Source organism: Pelophylax lessonae, assembly GCF_965119305.1.
Source record: "Pelophylax lessonae genome assembly, chromosome: 5".
In the NCBI taxonomy this organism is placed as follows: domain Eukaryota; kingdom Metazoa; phylum Chordata; class Amphibia; order Anura; family Ranidae; genus Pelophylax; species Pelophylax lessonae.
In genome coordinates this window covers 291,524,540-291,540,194 of record NC_138772.1, presented here as the reverse complement: position 1 = coordinate 291,540,194, position 15,655 = coordinate 291,524,540, and the positions used below count along the sequence as shown (strand labels likewise).

At 40.3% G+C, this 15,655-nt stretch overlaps 1 protein-coding gene and 1 pseudogene across 2 annotated transcripts in view; one reads left to right on the top strand and one right to left on the bottom strand.

Annotated features, from left to right (window-relative positions):
• Nucleotides 1–15,655, top strand: part of CDH18 (cadherin 18) — an 850,149-nt gene that overhangs the window by 445,210 nt on the left and 389,284 nt on the right. The gene's annotated exons all lie outside the window — the stretch shown is intronic.
• Nucleotides 8,041–14,951, bottom strand: LOC309555601 (zinc finger MYM-type protein 1-like; annotated as a pseudogene). The gene is made up of 2 exons: nt 14,819–14,951; nt 8,041–9,285 (listed from the first exon to the last, which is right to left on the bottom strand). The product of its transcript is annotated as a zinc finger MYM-type protein 1-like (transcript).

Below are 15,655 nucleotides of genomic sequence, written 5' to 3'. Positions count from 1 at the left end.
GGCATGGTGCAGGAGATGCAGGGGCTGCGGGCATGGTGCAGGAGATTCAGGGGCTGCGGGCATGGTGCAGGAGATGCAGAGGTTGCAGGTATGATGCAGGGGCTGTGGGCATGGTGCAGAAGATTCAGGGGCTGTGGGCATGGTGCAGGAGATGCAGGGGCCGCGGGCATGGTGCAGGAGATTCAGGGGCTGCAGGCATGGTGTAGGAGATGCAGGGGCTGCAGGCATGGTGCAGGAGATGCGGAGGCTACGGCATAATGCAGGGGCTGTGGGCATGGTGCAGGAGATGCAGGGGCTGTGGGCATGGTGCAGGAGATGCAGGGGCTGTGGGAATGGTGCAGGAGAGGCAGAGGCTGCGGGCATGATGCAGGGGCTGCGGGCATGGTGCAGAAGATTCAGGGGCTGTGGGCATGGTGCAGGAAATGCAGGGGCCGCGGAATGGTGCAGGAGATTCAGAGTTTGCAGGCATGGTGTAGGAGATCCAGGGCTGCAGGCATGATGCAGGGCTGTGGGCATAGTAAATGCAGGGCTATGGACATGGTATAGGAGAGGCAGTGCTGCGGGCATAGTACAGAAGATGCAGTGCTGCGGGCATGGTAGAGGAGATTCTCCTGGAGCGGTCTTACTACCGTTTGGTGAGGCGCCCTGCAATTAAAAATGGCACCGCCCGGCGCCAACATGTCATCACAAATATGCCATCTGCCCGAGAATAGCTGAGCGTGTACAGGCTTTTACGAGCGGCGGTGGCGCATGCACAGTGTACCTGTCGGGTCGGCCGCAAACATTTTTTTCTTCAGGTGTGTTAATCTTCACCAGCCCCATCTTCAGACAGTCCTGCTGTGACTCGTCCTGGCTGTGAGTAACTGACTGTTGCGAGCTGTGATGGCTGCACGGCGCCCCTGTTGCCCATGGCACTCTGGCCACACAGCTCGCCTACCCCAAAGGCTGGCCCTGCCCGAAGGGACTTACAATGGGAGAAGGGCCCCCAGAGTTATCTCTTCCTAGCTTACGAAGACTATATTGGCACCACCAGAGGAAATAACAGCTCATTGAACATGGAGTGTTTCGAGTTTGTAGGCAGCTTCCTGAAGAGTTTCACCAGAAACAATCTGCTTGGTCATCCATACGTACTTTTGCCTTTCATTATCATATTGATCGATTTTGTAAAAGCTGTATTCTCTTCGGCCCGTGCCCATAATTAAAATGGTGTTCACATTATTCCACCCGAGATGGGCTGACATGGAGCTGTCAGGAAAATGGAAAGTTGAATATTCATGCTTATCGCAATTTTCCTTTCCTGACGGGCTCCATGTAGACTCCCACCCAGGTGCAAATGCCATCCTAGGCAGTGGGGTCAAATTTATGAGTTACGTCCTAATAGCATGGGGAGTGGGTAGGGCATACCCAGAGGAAAGGAAAAGTGAGGTAAGAATAGGTATTCAATTTTCCATTTTTTTTTTTTTTTTTTTATGTGCACTACAGCAGCACATGATGCTGTTAGGACAAAAAACACACACTATAAAACACTTGGAAATACTGCCAGGATCCGGACAGCTAGGATGAATGTCCACAGATCCCCCTGTTGGGATCTTGAGATGGTTTTAGGAGTGCGGCCACAGTGTAATCCTTATGCTTTATCTATTTTCACACAATGTGAGTTTGACCATTGTAGTGTTTTTTTTTTTACTTTACCCCTTTAAAGCTGAATTACACAAGAGGGCCTTTGCGCTCTCTTCTTTTGTGTTTTGGTGCTGTTAGGAGCATGAGGTAACCTTACACACCTAACTTCAGCAGCACTCATGCCCTCATTCCTTGTATAACAAGAACAATTTCTGCTGTGCACCAATTGGCCAACAGGGACAGGCCTGTACTGGGCATCCTCATTGCTAGGCAGTGGGTCACTCCACTTGCCTATCCTTCCTCCACTCACACTGGGTAGCGGTCACACACCGCAGATCTTTGACAGCCCTGAGCTAATTGAACACACACTCCTGATGCCCTATTTAAGCATCACAAGCCCAGCTCCTCTCCTGTCTTTTATTCCCCCACTGTTTTACATATCACTTGGATTTCTCATTGCTGATCCCTGCCTTGTTTCTGGACTACTCTTTTGGATTGCTGCCTGTAATTGACCTTGCCCTGATGAAGGACTGTCCCAGAGTTCTGCTACCAGATGCAGTTTGCTGCCTTAACTGCCTTGAGACTACAGGTACCCTTCCCTATTTCTTTAGTTCAGTACTGGTGCCATCTGACCAGGAGCTGCAGCATCATAATTTTAGACCTGAGGCAACCAAGTACTGGCCCTGGTGTTTCTAAAGTTTATGAGTGTCCCCTTTATCACATTCGCAGCAAGACAAAGCACGGTGCTGAAATCAAAAATATTATTATTAATGTTGGACTACCACCACTATTTATCATGCTGTGGTTTCATATTTATCCTAATACTGAGATTGCAAATAGTTTTCACATTTCTGATGACTTCTTATTGGTACCATATTATGTTCTAATATTTTTATGGAACATATTTAAATAAAAATAGACATTTTACTAAGTTGATTCTCACTAAAGTCTTTGGGCATTGTATAGCAGATGTGTCTGTAGTTTGCAAGTACTTTGTTTTATTCCTTTGTGTTTGTATTCAAATGTGAGTCTAGATTTTTGCCTTTAATAGTTGTCCATGTTCTCTTTTTCAGTTTAATCCAAGTTTATACCATGCCTTTTAAAATATCACCAGTGTCTTTAGTTTTTTTCCAGTCCTATTTTTAGATATCTATAAACAGGTTCTTGAAAAAATTATGATATCCTGAAATTTGCCACTGTGCTTTTCAAAATGTCACTCTGTAATCTAATATTTTATTTACTATAAGTGCAAATTACTATAAGGCATGTAATTCCCAATTTTCTAATTTCAGTCAATTTTCTTCAATTTAGCTCAAAAGAATTTAAAGCTTTTCTGAAGAATTTGGAGTTCTGCCACATCACATCTAGCTCCTATTATATTCAGTCCAAGGGGTTGGCAGAGAAAAGAGTACAGACTATTTAATTATTATGCACGAAAAAAAAAATAAGGGATAGACCCCTATTTTTCACTGTTGGACTGGCAAAATGCTCAGCATATTGCTCTGAAGTTGTTGGAGCATCCATTTGTATATGGACACATATCTAAGAACAACATTATTTTTTATGATGTCTGCACAACAGAGAATCGATAAACCATAAAATTAGCAAAAATGTGAGATTTCAGTGTGACAGTAAACAAAATCCAGGCATGGTATTACAATGGGCAAAAATCTGGTCATTATTGGTGGAACAGAAGGGACATGATTAAAAAAGAAAGGAAGATCATTTTTAGATTATATCAAGGTTGAAATATACAAAACACAATTCAAGGGAATGAAAAGGACAACTTTTTTATAGAAAGCAAAGACTCAGTCAAAGACTCAGAGAAAAACAATGCTCCAGGTATGTGCACAAGTGGTGGGATTTTGAGTACAAAATTATTCAAAGGCTAATTCTACGAATTCTACTAATTCTCTGGAAATGTGATTTTAGGTTTAGATGAATTAATACTATAAAATATGCAATATTATAACATGCCAACTATAAAATGCAATATAATATTATATATATTTATATATATGTATATATATATTTCAGGAATAGAATGCACTCCAGAGGTCTTGTTACAAATTCACCTTTGTTTTATTCATGCCATATACAATACACTCGAGCGTCAACGTTTCCTTCTGACTAGGGACTTTTATCAAGATGCTAAAAAGTCCCTAGGCGTACTTCCAAGAAGGAAGTTGGAGAGCCCCTTTAACATGACCTATTGACAATAATTTGCATTATGATGGGCCAACTCTAATGAGCTAGCTTGTCCTGTAAGAAGAGCTGATTTAGCTCTACTTCCATAAGAAACTACCAGGAACGGTTGGCCCTTCATAATGCTAATTTAAGTCTATAGTAGGGATGATCGAACTTTTGAAAAGTTCGGTTCGGCTAGAACATCCGAACTTCCCGAAAGTTCGGTCCGGATTTCAGAACCCCATTGAAATCAATGGGACCCGAACTTCGGTAATCAAAAAACACAATTTTTAAGCCCTAAAACCCAATAAATGCCCCTAAAAAGTCCCTAGGGTTCTGGGTCATGCCCCATTAACTATTAATCACACAAAAAAAAGTTCTTAAAAATTGTCATTTTTGATAAAAAAAGCCAATTATTGAAAAAAAAAAAGAGATTTTTTGATTTTGATTTTGGATTTAGTATCTGGGGGGGTCTAAAAAGTGTACATGTGAAGTTTCAGCTCTGTAGCATGTCCAGAACCATGGAAAAAAAAAAAAGATAATTTTTCAGTAGAACAGGGATGTGGGACCCTCCTTTTACACCTATATGATCTTTTTTTCTGGTCCTGGACATGCTACAGAGCTGAAACTTCACAGGTACACCTTTTAGACCCCCCAGACACAAAATCACACAAAAAAAGTTCTTAAAAATTGTCATTTTTGATAAAAAAGCCAATTATTGAAAAATTAAAAAAAAAAAAAAAGAGATTTTTTTGATTTTTACTTTGGATTTCGTATCTGGGGGGTCTAAAGTGTACATGTGAAGTTTCAGCTCTGTAGCATGTCCAGAACCATAAAAAAAAAGATCGTTTGTATTAGAACACTTTCAGCTCAGGGGGTTAGCTTCTCTTCTCGGTTTTCATACCTTGCCGGTTTCAAAGCAGGCATTTTTTTGGGTTCTTTGCGGTCAGGAAAAACATCTGAACTTGTGTATAGTGGTACTGTGCACAAGTTCTGATGTTTTGCCTGCCTCCAAAAACTCCCAAAAAATGCCAGCAAAAACACACCTGGGCATTTTTTTTTTGACGCTAGCGTTTTTTTGGCATTTTTTGGGGTTCTTTTGAGGCAGGCAAAACATCTGAACTTGTGTATAGTGGTATATATACACACATAATTATATGTATATAGACACCATGCCATATATAGGTGTGATAGTAGCAGAAATATATTACTGTAAATGATTTCATTAGCGCAAGCATATATTTCTGCTACTATCACACCTATATATGTCTAGGTGTATATAAATATATGTATGTGTGTATATACACCACTATACACAAGTTCAGATGTTTTGCCTGCCTCCAAAACCCCCCAAAAAATGCCAGCAAAAACACACCTGGGCATTTTTTTTTGACGCTAGCGTTTTTTTGGCATTTTTTTGGGTTCTTTTGAGGCAGGCAAAACATCTGAACTTGTGTATAGTGGTATATAAACACACATAATTATATGTATATAGACACCTAGCCATATATAGGCGTGATAGTAGCAGAAATATATTACTGTAAATTATTTCATTAGCGCAAGCATATATTTCTGCTACTATCACACCTATATATGTCTAGGGGTATATATACAGACATATATGTGTATATATACCCCCTATACACATGTTCAGATGTCATGTCTGACATCAAACATGTCCTCAAAAAAGCACTGGCAGTGGCAGCCCCTGCAGCATGAAAAATGCTTGGCTGGTGAGAAGCCATATTCCTGTCCCGAAGCAACTCAGAGAAATGATCATTTTTCTATAGCAGTCACCCTGCTATGGAAGGGTTTTGTCACCCTTCCATAGCAGTCACTGTCAGTTAACCCTACAGTGTAAAGGAGCACTCTAACTACACTAGATATCCCTTTCCTCACACTAAAAATAGCTAAATGACACTTTGTAACACATTAGAACAGAACAGCATTCCACTCTCTTCCATGTCCCGTACAAGAATGCTAGGAATTTGGCGGGGCGATCTTATATACTGGGGGGCGTATTCACTAATGATTGGTCTAGGGACCCCCTAGTCACTCCAATCACATTCCTAGCATTCTCCTGCCCCCTCAATTGGCTTTTGCTAATGGTTCTGGTCCAATCACGGGCTTTTAAAGCCCATTTCCTGAAGCATTGCATTTTGGTCGGTTCTGGTTGCCGAATTCCGAACTTTTTGGGCAAAAAGTTCTAAATTCGGCCGAACCTCGAACACCCAATGTTCGGGCCGAACCGATGGTGGACCCGAACCGTTCGATCATCCCTAGTCTATAGATGAAATGTACATAGTCATTTTAAATCCCCTATAAAAAAAAACACTATTAAACCACATAATGGTAAACAATGCAAAATGAAGTGCAATACCTTATTTGCTCCTAAAGCATAGACAATAATAATAATATAAATAACATATCTTATTGCAACTATTAAAGTGCCACAACAAAAGAAAACAAGATAATAGCCCCAGCTTTTGTTTTTTACTGCAGCTTGTAGTATACTTACTAAATGAACAACAATAATCATAACTATTTTTGTTAAAGGGACACTATAGTCACCAGAACAACTATAGCTTAATAAAGTTGTTCAGTTGTTTATAGTAGGTCCTTTTCAGAGAAAACATTGTTGCCTAGGGACACCTCCAGTGGCTGTCACTCAGACAGTGTGCAGCACTGACGTTCCACATGAGGCATGGAAATGCTAAAATGTGCCCATAGAGATGCATTGATTCAACATATCTTCGTGAGGAAATGCTGATTGGTGCAGAGCGGTGTTGTGCCATTAGCTCCTCAATGCTTTTCAATAAGAATGCATTTGATTGGCTGAAATCACCACATTTTCTGGGAGATTAAACGGTAAGATTAACCCTTTGACCACCGGGGGGCTGATATGCGGGGGGGGGGGGCATGCCAACACTATAGCGTCAGGAATAGTGTCCCTTTAACTATAAATATCTAACTTTCAAATATTACCAGATAATACTTAAATTTAGTCATTCACACTAATATAGACTTATGCCTGAATTTTTATGGAGTGCTGCAAACCTGCTAACTACAAGATCCATATTTATTTGGGATGCAAGTCTGGCTTCAGTAGTCAATGTGGCAAGATCTCAATGCCTTTCCTCAGTCATTGTTGTGTGTAGGAATGATCTTATTAACTTTAGTGCAGAAAAGCTTCTTTCAAGTGAGGCGGTACTGACTGGCAAGACACAAGCTATTTTACATAGCCGGTAAAGCTCAAGGAATGGAAAAGAGTAAGGCTCCAGAAAAGTAAAGAGTTGTGTCCACCTTAATGACATCTGATGATGTTTTTCCTGTGTAGGGTTAGCATTGTCTGCTTCAGCTCAATCTCCATGTTTTCTATGTTGCAGGAGTAGAATTTGGCCATTGGTTGCAATTTCTCAAAATTAGGAATTGAATCAGATCGAAGATTCAGAGACTGTACACCTTCCACGATTTCCAGAAAACCTTTAAAAAGCGAGATTTTAGCTCTGAATTTATTCTCTCAAGAACAACATACATAAACATTTATTTCTTTTTTTTTATATTTCTTTATTGAAAGTTTTCGACATACAAAATTTTAATACATACCATTTCATTTTAAAAAGAGAAGAGCCATTTTGTCAAATAACACCCCTACCTTTCTACCCTCTCCCCCTTCTCATTTCCCCACCCCCCCCTTTTCTTGAATCAGTAAATAATCCCTTGTTTCTTTAAAATTTTGCCATATCTCCCATATCTCTACCCTGCTCTCATATTCCTCTTCTCCCCACGCTCTTAAAGATTCTAATTTTCTCATTTTTTCCACCCGTGCAAACCACTCTTTATATGATGGGGGTTCTTTTTTTTTTTCCAATTTAAGGGGATTAAACTTTTTGCTGAGTTTAACGGATGGGGAATCAATGTTTTTTTGTATTGTTTTATTGACATTTTTGTCCCATGAAATAGGCATGACCATGGGTCTTCATTAATATCTATGTTGGTGATTTTTTTAATACAAAATCATTTTAATGAAATCATCTTTTTTGAGCAGTTGTTGTCGATGCCCTACAGTTTCCAAAATGATGCTATTTTTTGGAGTGGAGATGGGGCTGGCGATCTCGATTCTTAGAAGGCAGTTCGGTAGAATAATCATTTGGTGCTGGTATTCCACACTTGATGCTCAGTTGGATTGCTTCTGCCCAGACACTTTCTATTTTTCCAGAATTAGCAGAAGCTTCAGGTCTCCTTCTCTGGATTGTGCACTTCTTCAAGCTCTTGTATAATTGTTTGCACAAGAAGGGCAGCCGATGCCAAGTCAAGATCTTTGACATGTAACATGTAAGAGAGCATCTGGGTCCTTTTTAGTATGTTCTCAAAAAACACATGTGCCTGAATTAAGCCAAAATCAATGAACTGGTGAATGGATTTTGCCTCAACTGCTCTCTCAGTTTGGTTCCCTTAAAATATTGAGAGTTTTTGACACAGGATCAAGTGTTTTAAGAACGGAATTGCAGGCTGCATGTTGACATGTCCACCTTGTGTCACTTAATTGTTTAAGCTGAATAGCTGGTTTGCTTGACATTTCTTGTTGCACATTAGGAAACACAAACAAAAGTACTGCGAAACACATACAGATTTTCGAGTTTCACAAAAAATGTATTTGCTGCCTGTACATTCTTCACAGTGTCCATGATGATCAGGTTGAGGTGGTGACTTATGCAATGAATGACAAGTGCACAACGCTCCTCCTTTTTAATGCTTGCTTTGACGCCATTAAGTTGTACACTCATTACAGAAGCTCCATCGTAGCCTTGTTCAACACAATCATTTTTATCAATGCCTAGAGATGCTAGGACCTGGAATATGTATCCTGTTAGAGATTCAGCATCAAGGCTATCTGCTCGGGAGAATTTAAGAACCATTCATGGACCATCTGATCGTGAAAAAATCTGACTATGAAAGACAGTTGTTTTGATTTAATTATATCCTTTGTTTCATCTGCAATGATGGAAAAGGGACTTCATTTAATGCTCTGTGCAATGCCTTCACTAGCAAGAGCAGCCATAATTGAAAGAAGTTCATTTTGGATAGATGGATGTAGATATTTTTCATTTCGAGGTCCTCTCATTTTTTTTCTTACAATACTGTCTTTTTTTGCAATTAAATAGAGAATTTCACGTACATTTCCATGGTTGACATGATCTGAGCTGTACTGATACTCTCGCTGGGTAAGTTTAGTCTTGGCTGTTAGCAACAAAACTTCTGCAAAAGTTTTTATGAAATGTCTATTTTCATTGACCTCTTGTGTGTAAGCTTTAGTTAGATCTTTCATGATCGATGTATCCTGGCTTACACTCTTTTTGAAATCCTCCCATCTGACATAGAAATCCTTGTGTGAAGCAGACTTCTCATGTTGTAGTATTCCTTTACCAGTTTTGAGTGCTTTTTTCCAGTTTTTGTACCCTATGTTGACAAACAGTACTTTTTGAAAATGCCCATGGAGATACAGTCTCACAAAAGTAAGTACACCCCTCACATTTTTTTAAATATTTTATTATATCTTTTTATGTGAAAACACTGAAGAAATGACACTTTGCTACAATGTAAAGTAGTGAGTGTACAGATTGTATAATAGTGTAAATTTGCTCTCCCCTCAAAATAACTCAACACACAGCCATTAATGTCTAAACCGCTGATAACAAAAGTGTGTACACCCCTAAGTGAAAATGTCCTAATTGAGCCCATTTTGCCATTTTCCTTCCCAGGTGTCTCGTGACTTGTTACTGTTACAAGGTCTCAGGTGTGAATGGGGAGCAGGTGTGTTAAATTTGGTGTTATCACTCTCACTCTTCCATACTGATCACTGGAATTTCAACATGGCACCTCATGGCAAAGAACTCTCTGAGGATCTGAAAAAAAGAATTGTTGCTCTACATAAAGGTGGCCTAGGCTATAAGAAGATGGCTAAGACCCTGAAACTGAGCTCCAGCATGGTTGCCAAGACCATACAGTGGTTTAACAGGACAGGTTCTACTCAGAACAAGCCTCGCCATGGTCAACTAAAGAAGTTGAGTGCACGTGCTCAGCATCATATCCAGAGGTTGTCTTTGGGAAATAGACGTATGAGTGTTGCCAACATTGGTGCAGAGGTTGAAGGGTGGGGGGTCAGCCTGTTAGTGCTGACACTGCATCAAATTGGTCTACATTGCTGTGGTCCCAGAAGGAAGCCTCTTCTAAAGATAATGCACAAGAAAACCCGCAAGCAGTTTGCTGAAGACAAGCGGACTAAGGACATGGATTACTGGAACCATGTCCTGTGGTCTGATATGACCAAAATAAACTTTTTTGGTTCATATGGTGTCAAGCATGTGTGGCAGCAACCAGGTGAGGAGTAAGAAGACAAGTGTGTTTTGCCTACAGTCAAGTATGGAGGTGGGAGTGTCATGGTCTGGGGCTGCATGAGTGCTGCCCACATTGGGGAGCTACAGTTCATTGAGGCAACCATGAATGCCAACGTGTACTGTGACATACTGAAGCACAGCATGATCCCCTCTGGGCCACAGAGCAGTATTAAAACATGATAACGACCCCAAACGCACCTCCAAGACAACCACTGCCTTGCTAGAGAAGCCAAGGGTAAAGGTGATGGACTGGCCAAGCATGTTTCCAGACCTAAATCCTATTGAACATCTGTAGGGTATCCTCAAACAGAAGGTAGAGGAGCGTAAGGTCTCTTAAATCCACAAGCTCCGTGATGTTGTCATTGAGGAGTGGAAGAGGACTCCAGTGGCAACCTGTGAAACTCTGGTGAACTCCATGGCCAAGAAGGTTAAGGCAGTGCAGGAAAATAATGGTGGCTACACAAAATATGGACACTTTGGGCCAAATTTGGACATTTTAACTTAGGGGTGTACTCACTTTTGTTGCCAGCAGTTTAGACATAAATAGCTGTGTGTTGATTTATTTTGAGGGGACAACAAATATACACTGTTATACAAGCTGTACACTTACTACTTTACATTGTAGCAAAAGTGTAATTTCTTCAGTGTTGTAGAATATATGTGTATAATAAAATGTGAGGGGTGTACTCACTCAATTTTGTCGTTGAAAAATACCAGCACGGGAACAGTATGCTGCATCCTGGGACACGGAATATTCTAACCATTCAAATGATTGAAACCACTGTGGTTGAAATGACCTGAAGCGTGCTCCCATTTTTTTCTGAAGGTATTTTTTTAATACAGGCTGTTTTGGTCTTTCACTAGCACACTGGCTGACATCATCTGGTCTTTGTACCTTTGTTTTTTCAATGCTAGCAGATGTTTTTGCACATGTTGTTGCACAAGATGTTTTGTGGCTGTTCAGCTTCACTGAATTCCTCCTCATAAGCACTGTGTTGGATATTTCTTTGTGATGAGGTGCTTGCTTCTTCAATCTGCAATGAAGGTTCATCATCATCTGATATTATTTCAGCAGTATCATAGAAGATGGACCAGGTTGAATTTTTTCTTGTTGCTGCTCTTTTGAAATAACAGCCTTCTGGGTCTTAACATTTATCACTGAATAAAATGAACGGAACACATTTTTTACTTAGGTAGGAAATTAAATCATGAATAAAAAAAAGGATAATGTATGTTGTTCTTATAGAACATTTAACATAAATGAATACCATTTGTTTTATTAACCCCCCTGGCGGTAATCCAGAGCGTGACTCGGGGTGGATTTTTTAGTGCAGGATCGGTATCCCCGAGTCACGCTCGGGGTGAATGTGCAGAGAGCGCAGCGGTGTCTCTTACCTTCTCCTGGCGATCCAGTGATGATCTCTCATTGCTGTGACCGCCAGCCGAGAGTCCCGCCGCTCGTCCGTCCTCCGTCGGTGTGATGTCTTCCTAGTTCCGTTCCCTGCAGCAGCAATGCTGCATGGGAGCGGAACTAGGGAGGGAAATTCAAAAAACGTTCCACAAAACACAAACACATAACACATTTTATATTATATATATATATATATATATATATATATATATATATATATATATATATATATATATATATATATATATATATATATACACAGTGGGTACGGAAAGTATTCAGACCCCCTTAAATTTTTCACTCTTTGTTATATTGCAGCCATTTGCTAAAATCATTTAAGTTCATTCTTCTTCCTCATGAATGTACACACAGCACCCCATACTGACAGAAAAACACTGAATTGTTGACATTGTTGCAGATTTATTAAAAAAGAAAAACTGAAATATCACATGGTCCTAAGTATTCAGACCCTTTGCTCAGTATTTAGTAGAAGCCCCCTTTTGATCTAATACAGCCAGGAGTCTTTTTGGGAAAGATGCAACAAGTCTTTCACACCTGGATTTGGGGATCCTCTGCCATTCCTCCTTGCAGATCCTCTCCAGTTCTGTCAGGTTGGATGGTAAACGTTGGTGGACAGCCATTTTTAGGTCTCTCCAGAGATGCTCAATTGGGTTTAAGTCAGGGCTCTGGCTGGGCCATTCAAGAACAGTCACAGAGTTGTTGTGAAGCCACTCCTTCGTTATTTTAGCTGTGTGCTTAGGGTCATTGTCTTGTTGGAAGGTAAACCTTCGGCCCAGTCTGAGGTCCAGAGCACTCTGGAGAAGGTTTTTGTCCAGGATATCCCTGTACTTGGCCGCATTCATCTTTCCCTCGATTGCAACCAGTCGTCCTGTCCCTGCAGCTGAAAAACACCCCCACAGCATGATGCTGCCACCACCATGCTTCACTGTTGGGACTGTATTGGACAGGTCATGAGCAGTGCCTGGTTTTCTCCACACCGCTTAGAATTAAGGCCAAAAAGTTCTATTTTGGTCTCATCAGACCAGATAATCTTATTTCTCACCATCTTGGAGTCCTTCAGGTGTTTTTTAGCAAACTCCATGCGGGCTTTCATGTGTCTTACACTGAGGAGAGGCTTCCGTTGGGCCACTCTGCCATAAAGCCCCGACTGGTGGAGGGCTGCAGTGATGGTTGACTTTCAGTGTTTTTTTCAGTGTTTTTCTGTCAGTATGGGGTGCTATGTGTACATTCATGAGGAAGAAGAATGAACTTAAATGATTTTAGCAAATGGCTGCAATATAACAAAGAGTGAAAAATTTAAGGGGGTCTGAATACTTTCCGTACCCACTGTATATGCGCACACACACACATATATATATATATATATAAAATTATATTATTGATTCAATTTTAATTATATATATATATATATATATATATATATATATATATATATATATATATATATATATATATATATATATATATATATATATATATATATAATATATATATATATGTGTGTGTGTGTATATAAATATATATATATATGTATATATATGTAATATATAACGCGTGAATTATAATCTAATCAATAATATTATTTTATTATATATATTATATAATAAAATTATATTATTGATTCGATTATAATTCATGCGTTTGTGTTTCAAATTTATCACATCTGGGATGTCTACTAGAGTCTTGTTTTGGTCAGGTTTAAGTCAGTAATTACTAAGAATTGTAGGCCTATAATACATAACGCCAAATTTCCATGAAAAAAATTGTACCGCTTTTGGTATATAATTCCTGACATAATCATACCGCCAGGGAGGTTAAATATGTTATTGATAAATGTAGTTGCACTACCAACCAGCAACTAGCAATCAACTAAAATAACTAAATTAGAAATTGCATTATCACACACCTTAATAAATGTGCAAAATTAAAACGTCACCATAAAAAAAAATAACATTTGTATACACACGAGGTCCACGACCATTGATAAATAGGAACAATTAACAAAACAAAAAGATGGTAAAATAGGGAATATTTCAAACAATTTCAATCTGTATTTGCACCTAGCATGGTTACAATATTTGATGCTGCTGCCTCCGCTGCCTCAATCCCATCTGAAATGCTCTCTGCCTTGATCATTACATTGCCGAAGCCAGGTAAGGAACCTAGTCATCCGCAAAACTTTAGGCCTATTTCCTTGCTCAACCATGACACTAAAATCTATGCAAAAGTTATAGTGAACAGGCTTGTCGATCTGCTCCCCTCCTTGATTCACCCCAATCAAGCGGGATTTGTGAAGAGGCGCCAAACCTCGGACGCAACACGCAGGATGATTAATGTTGTTCATTGTGTGGGGCGACGTAAAATGCCTTCTCTGCTTCTACCTCTAGTTGCAGAGTCCATTGGCTTTATCTCCCTAAACCCTCCACAAATTCGGATTTCAGGGTCATATCATGTCAGCGATATTGGCACTATACTCTAACCCTTCGGCTCGTGTATATTGCTCATCCATGCTCTCAGAAACCTTCTGTATAACAAACGGTACAAGGCAGGGATGCCCCCTGTCACCACTAATATTTAATCTAATGATCGAGCCTCTCGCAGAATGTATTAGGGCCAACTCAAACATTACAGGTATTAGACTAGGTCCCATGGAGCATAAGATAAGCCTGTTCCCGGACGACATTGTCCTTATTCTTCCCAACCCCAACTCTTCTCTGGCTTTGGTAAATGCTTTGTTAAATGTTTTCAATGGTGTATCGTACTATAAGGTCAATGCTGCAAAATCCTCTATACTACCCATGGGTGTATCTCCGGCATCACAGAATCATTTGAGCGCGCAGTACCCATTTAGATGGGTCCAAGATTCCATCTCCTATCTGGGTGTCAAACTGACTGCGTCCACCTCCACATTGTATAAGACCAACTATTCCCCAATCCTAAATTCCCTACCTTCAGAATTAGCGAACATCTCCAAATTATACCTCACTTGGTCTGGGAGGCTCGCTGCATTTAAAATGCTCAAACTCCCGCAACTCCTCTACCTTTTCAGAACTATTCCTATACCTTTGCCGAAATCCTTCTTTACCTCCTTAAACGCAATCATAAAAAAATTCATATGGCTTAACATTAAACCTAGATGTACGGAATCAGTATTGATTAAACACAGATCAGTTGGGGTTACAGGATTTGTCAACTATAAGGACTACTATATTGCCTCCCTTCTGACACAGCTCAAGAGCTGGTTCTCCGCAGATCCGTCCTGCCTTTGGCAAATCATAGAATCCCTTCAAGTACAGAACCAAACCTCCTGGCATGGCTGTATAGTATGCCGCGCATCTCTCCCACCATAGTGGCCGCGGCACAAGCATTCCAACACCTCCTGTCTCTTTCTCTGGGAGACCGTGCAATGCGTATACTCCAAACACATATCTCCATTTTCCCTATGCTAATTCCAAATGTATCTGTGAAGTCTTGGCAGTCTTTAGGCATAGAGAAGATCTCTCATCTCTATGAAGGTAGTCTACTCAAAACCTTCTCTTCCCTGCAGACAGAATTCTCACTTCCCAAATCTGAGTACTTCAAGTATTCTCGCATATCCCACTGCTTATTGAACAACCCGAGGGCCCCCATTACTATACCAGAAATGGTATGGCAATTCTATTTGAACACCACAACCACACGTAAAGGTATTACACTATTTTATCAACGATTGCAGTGCAAATCTTCATTTATTAAAACTCCACAAATGATGAAATGGGAAAGAAACTTGGGTGCCACCTTTACTAATTACCAATGGCAATCTTTCTATGAGCTACCGTTCTACCAATACCTGGGAATTGATCTTGGAAATTACCCTTAGATGGTACATAACTCCACCCCTAGCCCACAAATTCAACCCTTCACACTCCCCCTCCTGTTGGAGACACTGCGGAGGACATGTTACCCTACTCCACATCCTCTGGGAATGCCCACACTTAGCTGCACTCTGGGCAGAGGTTGCATACCTAATGGAGAAAAT